The sequence below is a fragment of the Periplaneta americana genome, chromosome 8 (assembly GCF_040183065.1).
Source record: "Periplaneta americana isolate PAMFEO1 chromosome 8, P.americana_PAMFEO1_priV1, whole genome shotgun sequence".
NCBI classification, from domain to species: Eukaryota; Metazoa; Arthropoda; class Insecta; order Blattodea; family Blattidae; genus Periplaneta; species Periplaneta americana.
In genome coordinates this window covers 44,026,202-44,034,966 of record NC_091124.1, presented here as the reverse complement: position 1 = coordinate 44,034,966, position 8,765 = coordinate 44,026,202, and positions in this window count along the sequence as shown.

Here is an 8,765-nt window from a genome sequence, read left to right as displayed (position 1 = left end):
TTTAGGGTTTTCATTTTCACAGATCTCGCTGCTCAACATTACTGTGCACTGTTCCGTATTGTCTGTATGGCATTAACACAGCTTGATATGCAGAGTCGGCCTCGGTAGCATAGTCGGTTGCGGGTTCGATCCTGGCCCAGGTCGATGGCATTTAAATGTGTTTAAATGAGACAGGCTCATGTCAGTAGTTTCCTGCCATTTAAAAGAATCCTGCGGGACAAAATTCCGGCACACCGGAAATGCTGATACAACCCCTGCAGTTAGGAGTTTCGTGAAATAAACCATAATTTAATTTTTTTATATTCAGATTTGATCCTTAGAAATATCTGACTGGCGATGTTGCAGTTGGTTGTATTATATATCTACATGATACATCAATAAATGAAAAAAATAACAGCCAGAAATTGAATTCAGGATATTCAAGAGTACGCACCAGGGCACTTGCCTCATTTATTGTGATGTTGTTAGATGTTTCAGATTCCATTATTGTTTGAAAACATTCTAACAATGGCTCCTTCTTCTCATGAACAACATTACTGTTCTTATTTTAAAACTCCATCTTGTTGTCCCAGCTGAAGGAATTGTCTTTGAAACACATTAATCTAATACAGACTGTGTGAGGATCGAGAGAAGAAAGCAGGGATACTGGATAAATGGGCAAAAAATATGCGAGCCTTTGTATTTTGTTTAGCGGCTCTTTCCATTATGAGATTCAACTGATGGGCACTTAATTTCACATTTCTCCTGAATTGTTAAGGTACTGAACTGAATAGACTGTAAATATTGTACAGAATTAAACACTGTTACACTTGTTATACTCACAACATTAAAGAAAATGTATTTAAAACTGTGCGCTACTAACAAACTGCTGCAAATTTTGCAGAGCCTGGAAACTCTGTATTCAAGGTGAGGGGCAGCAGGGGAGGGGTAAAACTAAGGCGCAAAGCATCCGAGACGAGACTGGCAGCTCCAGGGGAGGAAGTGGCTTCACCACTCCGTCCTTGTCTCTCGTTTCACTCTGGAAGCACCAGGGGAGGAAGTGACTTCACTAATGATTGCGTGCATGTCAATGAGAGCGAAATTAAAAAAAAAAATTCGAGCCGCTAAATAGAGACTGTATAATAAATATATTTCACAACATAAAACGAGAGAAGAGCCACAAATGTCTGGGGGTGCTGCAGCTCTGCAGCCCCCTTCGAAAGCTGCCCCTGCTCTCAAGGATGAAACAAAAAGGCTAATACAATAATATTAGTAAAAATGAACTCCAATGAATGTCTCAGAAGTTCAGATGTTACTGAAACATGTGTATAGAACGTAATGGAGGATATTTTGAACAACTGTTCTGAAATTTCAGTTAACATTTCCTTAAATAAGTAACTCACTTGCCAGACTGCAGTGTTGACAGACAGTGGCAATGCCGGTCCCTTAGGTTTAACTTGCTCTATATTTATTTATCTGCTGTGGAGTTGTAACTGTGTATTGCATTTTGAGAGGAGGATTCGAATATTACTTCAATAGCAGTTCCCTTGCTAGTTTGTATAATAATTGACTGACAGGTATGCAATGATAGAATTCTACTTATTATCTACTGTAAAGTCTTATTTTTGGACATTATAAAGAGCAATGGCATATTGGAATATGAGTTACCGGTAGCAGTACAGAATATAGCGTCTGTGTGCCCCCAATATCCATTATGTGCTTTTAAAGAGATTTTGCAGAAGAAACAAAAAAGCATTGTCACATTTAATTCCCTTCATTTTCAAAGCTACTTTTGATATAATTTCATCATTTTTCTTGTAACAATTGATATTATACCGAAAGTTGCTTTGAAAATTAAGGCAGTGGCGTATACTGGTTTAAGGGCCTGGGCTACCACTGACCCTATTATTACACAAAATATATTTTAAAGTCCCTATAATAAAATTCCTTACCTATTTATATATGAATTCCAGACGTCTTGATTGGGACGAAAATACTGTGATGACTTCGTCATTGAAATTACAGTTGGGCCGCTTGCGAAGTTTCTGTAGAAATTACTTTTCAATGGACATCAGTGCCAAGCCGGATAAACGTTCTTGTGTATGAGTTGATCTACAGTAGGATTTTATTCTCTTCAACGCAGAAAATGTTCTTTCTGCTGATGCTGACGTAGCTGGTATTGTCACAATTAATGTTGCCAATTTAAGGACTTCAGGAATAACTTGGTTCAGCTGGTTTTCATATATGGCAGATAATATTTCATGGATAGGTTTGTTCGAAAAATCAAAGACTTCTGCTGAATATATTACACTTAATTCATTTTTCAAACGTACTTGATCAAAGTGACTGTTATAGGACTGAAATAATTTGTTTAGTGCCTCATTCGGGACATTTTCTCTATAAGCAGAAAATGTTTGAGAATCTAGAAGATATGTGAACTGAAGGTTTCCATAATCAGAAAAATCTGTCAGTAATTTCCATGTGCATACGATCTAGTATGCTGTAGTACAGCTGCCTGTATTTCAATTCATCATCTTCTTTTCTTCGCTTTAATGGTGGTTCCATTGTATTGGCTGAAGAATTTTCATTTTCCATATTACTCCATATGGACGGAAACCCACTACGTCTGAACTCGAATATAGTATTTTTTAACTTTGATACCTCTTGCAAGCAGTATGCTATGTCTAGACTTTTTGTCTGAAGAATATTGTAGAGCACATCTGTATGTGCGAACACTCTAGTATAGACTTCAAGAAGAAATATATTCTGAAACTGTGTGAAAAAAATACAAATATCCTTGAGCCTGCACAATTACATCATCAACCCAGTTTTCTTCAGTCATTACAAATGATATTTTCAAAGAAAGCAGTCAGTTGTTCTCTGTATTCCTTTACTGTATTTACAAGCCGAAATGTAAAATTGCATCTAGTTGGTGCTACTTTTGGGAGTTTCTTTTTCATAAATTCTTGAGTTTTAATGATCTTTTAGGAGATGATGAGAAAAATGCAGCTAAACCCGACAGTGTTTTGAAAAAAAATGCGGCATTCTGGAATGGATGAAGTAGTTTGTTGCAAAACTAAATTGAGAATATGGCTGTAACAATGGACAAATAGTGCTTGAGGATACTTTCCTTGAACTTTTGTTTTTAAGCCATTAATATTTCCCGCCATAACTGAAGCACCATCGTATGTCTGTGCAATTAACTTATTGCTGACATTGTATTCTGCTATAACACCTTCCACATGCTGAAATCAAGCAGCAGCAGTTTTGTCCGAACTGACATTTGTGAATCCTATAAACCATTCTTGAACATTGGCAGTACTATCGATGTATCTTAAAACAGTGGGCAATTGACTCTGATTAGAGCAGTCACTTGTTTCATCAACAACAATGGCCGCAAAAGATGCTTCTTCTATTTCAGATTTTATGTTCTTTATCATAACCCCACTTATAGCAAATATTAAGTCATTATGAAATGCGGGAGAAGTACCACGAAATACTGTTGAACTCTCAAGATGATTTGCCAGTAAATGGTCAAATTCACTTAAGGAACTTAAATATTCAATATAATTTCCTCTATTGTCTGATTCTACACTCTCATTATGATCCCGAAAGGCCAATTCTTTTTTTCCTAGAAAGCAGACTGCGTTAATAAGACGCAGTAAAATCTCCCGATTTTTTTTCCACAGGAGCATTGTGTTAGTTGATATGTAGAGCTTTTTGCTTATCTAGCTGTAAATCAATTCTTGTCTTCCCAAAGTTTGCAAAGTTCATGCTACTACAAATATGAGCTTTTGATTTGTCGTGTTTTAGGACTGCTCTTCGAAGGGAGTTGATATTAGAAAACCCTCTTTTGACCACACATTAGTTTCGCGGCTAAATAACAAACATGGCCAGCAAAATAATTTAGACAGTTTAGAACTACCACACAACCAATTCCACTTACCATATGATGTTAAAGTGAAATGGCGTGTGTACTCACGCTGTTTTTCTTTTACGTCCATGGACAAATTTAACTCAGGAGTTGGTCTTTCCATTTTCACAATTTCAACTTCCTCGTTGTATGTACGACGGTTAAAAGGCACTTTTAATAAACCTTCTATTACACAGTCATTTTCAACACAAACCTCTCCAGAAATTGTTCTGCCATATTTTTCACAATATCACTTAATTGGGAAATTAAAAACTTAATAATTCACAATTAATATAACTCTTACGACACTCGAACAAATCACAAATTTAAAATACTGCACTGCAAGAACACAATCACATTCATGAGCTAGCGTGTTAAGCGTATTGTTGCTTCGCGCCTGCGAAGAAACCGATCACGAGAGCCGCAACTCACCCGGCCTACACTGTACGATGGAAACAGAAGAGAGTGGGGGGGATGGGCAGTTGTGCGACAGGACAGCGTGCGCAGTAAGGTCACAGGCTACCTTACGTAGCAAGCAGTTTCTCCAGTGATGCCGCCTTGACAACTTGTTTCTTTTCGAGAGCAGAGAGCGCATATAAATCTAACAATTACTTTAATTTTAATTACTGTGGTAAAACTAATAATACAAAATTATTACATTATGTTATATTATAAACTTTTTCTTTTGTAATTTCTTTGGGCTACAGCCGGTAGCCCCGGTAGTCCGCAAAATACACCCCTGAATTAAGGGAATTAAAAGTGACAATGCTTTTTTCTTTCTCTTGCAAAATCTTTTTAAAAATACATAGCGGATTTTTGGAGGCACAGCAACGATAGAATATTTCATAAACACAGGAATGGTTAGTCCTTGTGGTGTTGATGATATGATGATGATGATGATGACGACGACAATGAAGAAGAAGTAAAGAACGTTTTTTCAAAGACATATGATGAAGTACAATTAACACAAAATGGATTTAAAAAAATAAAAAGAGAGGAACCCCTGTACAATATGTCAGAAGTCCACACTGGGATATTAATCTTTGTATTGGCAGCTAAATCGCGAGTTGTCAAACTTCACTGTCAGACTTCGTTCAGATAGGCCATACTTGGAAATAATATATAAATACTGTAAAATATATATCAGAAATAGTTTCATTTTTATATAAAATACTGAAAGCTTGTGAGTAAATGTTAATTTCCTCCTACTGCCTCACTTCTAAAAGTATAGTATACGTTAAAATTTAAGTAATACCCCTTTGGAAATTGAAATGTAGAGAAAATTATAAACTGCTCCTTACCAACATTCAAAATTGGGCACATTTAGTTCTTATGCCTGCTTGTTTGGTCCCTAACATTACAGTCCAGATAGACAGCAACTGAATATGACAATGCAGAATGGTTTGGTATTTTCTTTGTTTTAAGACTTCATATGCATTTTCAATTTCTTGCACACACAAAATACTTACTGGTATTGTATATTATTACTATGCCTATACAAAGATTCCAGTATAGGTTAAATCTCTGATTGTTTAAGGAGAACAGCTCGAGAACGAGTTACTAGCAGAAACTTACTGGCTCTTAAAGAAATCTAACAACAAAAACAATACCAAACCAACAAGAGTGCATCTGCTATGCATCCATACAAGTGTGGCCCGCACACGCATGTACATTGTACATACATATAAACATACACACACACATGCGCACAGACACACAATAATGGATTAGTTCGTTATTTATCCCTACTACAGTTTGTACGTTAATGCTATACAAGTTCTAAGATTGATAAACTAGAACAGTTCTTTTGATGAATGTGTTCACAAAAAGCGCTAGGAACATGTACCATTATAAAAACAAAAGAAAGTCTGGTTACAATTTTCATAACAGTTTATTATAAGATGCACTGCTTTTGTGAACACACTTGAAGAAAAACATGTTCATGGGGTATGTTATGCCTTAATTACTTGTAAACAAATATTTTTACATAATAATATTACCAATTATTTTCCATCTTTCTCTCCACAAGAACAAAGATCTGTAGTTGAACAACCATTACTACCAATACCAAACAAACTAATGTTTAATGGAGGCACAACATATTGTATTCAAGGAACAATATCAGTAATATGAACCCTGCCAACTGACTTTTTTTTTTCCATGCCTCTGACAGTCCCCAAAAACAGCTATTAATAATAATTGTGTCCAGAATGAAGTGTTACAGATGACCGCATAAAGCTGTATGACCTTCTACAGCGGTAATCAAGTAAGAGTAAAAGAAAACAATAATAATTAGTAATAGAACTCGAAATACTCTCCAACATGAGAAATTGAAGAATTGTCATGTCCCCCTTTTATACATGTCGTAAATTCCCTCTGAGGGGAGGGGTGTTTACTGAATAAAAATTTTATTAAATTATCATGTACAGTAGAGGAGGCAAGACCTGTCCTGTGATCTTAACTTGTGCCGCGGCTATATCACCAATGAGTATGGAAGGGAAAATAAGTTTTGATTTTCCGTGTTCGTAGTTTCGTCTAATAATAACCAAACAGAAATAAACTTTGTTTGTGATCTCCCATTCTTTTCCCTCTCACGTAGCTCACATCCCAGGTCTTGCCTCTCGATCTGTACTATATAATATTTTATCATTTTTTCTCTGTCTTGAATAAACTCTGGATATCAATAAAAGAAACATTTTTTTTAATTTTCTTTCGATAATTGAAAATAACTTCTTTTCTTGAATTTGCAGGACCAAAATTTGTACTAAGACGTAAAAACTTAATAACATGTATATATTACTACCCAATTCTATTTTTAGACTGAATTTTGGGGACTGATGAGGAGATCTGTCCTCTGAAGTTATAAACGGTTACAGTACTTCTTATCTATGGTCTGAAACATCAGTATGTTTGTTACATAACTTAACGCTTCCACTTGCTTTTTGCCACAATTAGTCCTCTCTATTGCTGCATAATTTTCTTTCAATTGAGGATTCCTCTACACAAGGAGTGTGATCTGTTGAAAGTTATTTATGAGCGCATACAAAGTTGGTTCATAATCTTCTTCTTATTACTGCCAACCAAAGGAGAACTATGTTACTATCATCAATAGTAGCAATATTATACAAACATTTCATCCTTTTGCTACAAAGGAGTGTAAATACAAAATTAGGAATACTCATAACATGGACCCTATTTCCACTGCACAAGAGTTTGAGCAACAGTGAATAACCTGGTTATAAAATGCAACAAGGGACAAAGAAACAAAACGACAAATGTACATGGTGATCGCGAAGGATCTAGGAACCAATTCTCGTAGGTGTGCATATTCATTTCACCCTGCCTTTATTATTACTATTATTATTTCTGGAGCTACAGTTCTATTGATTGCATTAATATAAGACTGACTGATTCCTCACTGACAAGAACACGAGTAAGCTGAAGAAGAAACAAATATTTTAGGAATGCATTTGCTAATTTCTGGATAAAGGAAAAATCTTGCTCTAAGTTCTTCTCTGCCAAGTTGGGTTTTAAGACATTGGGTCGATACCTCAATATTTGAAAGAAAAGACGTTAAACAATTCAATCAAAACAGAAATATAGGTACTGTATCTAAAGCAAAAAGACACAGAATATGAAGAATTATTAAGCAACATGTCTGGAATTTGATATTACGACCTGCTTTGTTTGAGATGTTATCATAAGCTGAATCTTGCTGGGACAAACAGTTGCTATCTTATCAGTGATCCTCTTTTTCAAGAACTCCAAATTTAGCATATTATTTACATATCCCACATGAAGAAATCCATGAATGTGAATAACTGTAACACACAATCATGCACCAACCTGCACTACAAACACGATGTTCTCATGAATCTCTGCATGTGTTGCAAACGTAAACATTATACAGCCACTGATGTGAAATGTAGCTTTGCTGTAAAAATGAGTACCAGTACTGATCATTTTTCAATTTCATTAAGATGCTTCATGCAAATTATGTGATCTATTACACAATTTTATCTGTCCATAAATATTTGAATTTATAGAAATTTCGAGACAGAGTCCTGGTGTGAGATCAGGAGTCGGAGAAAGATAGAATTTTAAGTATAAAAGTTTTAGTTGAAACATAAAATAGAAGATGAAGATCATCCCAGACGTGTTGACTTTGCACACCACTCATCATAATGGGCATAATTATATTGTTCATTGCTTTGACACATTAAAACCTTTGTTTCTTCTTCAGTTAATAAGAAAACAACCCACATGCACTCACACATTCACTCCCGCACACACATACACACATAAATACAGGTGTGAGTTTGTATGTATGCATCTTTGAACTGTACTGATGTGACGCAGTACCAGGAAGCTAACTCACAGCGCGATATGTTATGTTAAATTCGTAATTAATGGCACTTCTATCGCCATCGGATGTTGTAGTATTGCAGCATCTGATAATTTTTTTCTTCTTTTTATTTTTCTTTCTTTCTTACTACAAAATAAATTATTGAGGTTGTAATCTTTTCACCTTAAACAAATTGCACTTTCTTTTTTTTAACTTTCGCCCAAAGTATGTTGTAATTATATTTTATCTCCGAAATAGTACAGATGTCATTACTTCCAGTAAGAGAGGATGAGTACATTTCATCCTTTGAAAATACATAGTGATTCACTTGCTGTGCACCATACCATCTTTCAGATTTTTCAATCAATTATTTAATGGTGATATATCAACTACGTAGTTATCTATGGAGGAATTAAAACAACTTCAGACTTGTGACATTTAAAGGCATCTAAGGGTTTCCATGGCAACATTCTCTAGACTGTAAATGAAGAGAACAGGGAGCAGTATTGTCTTATTGGCTACAAAGAG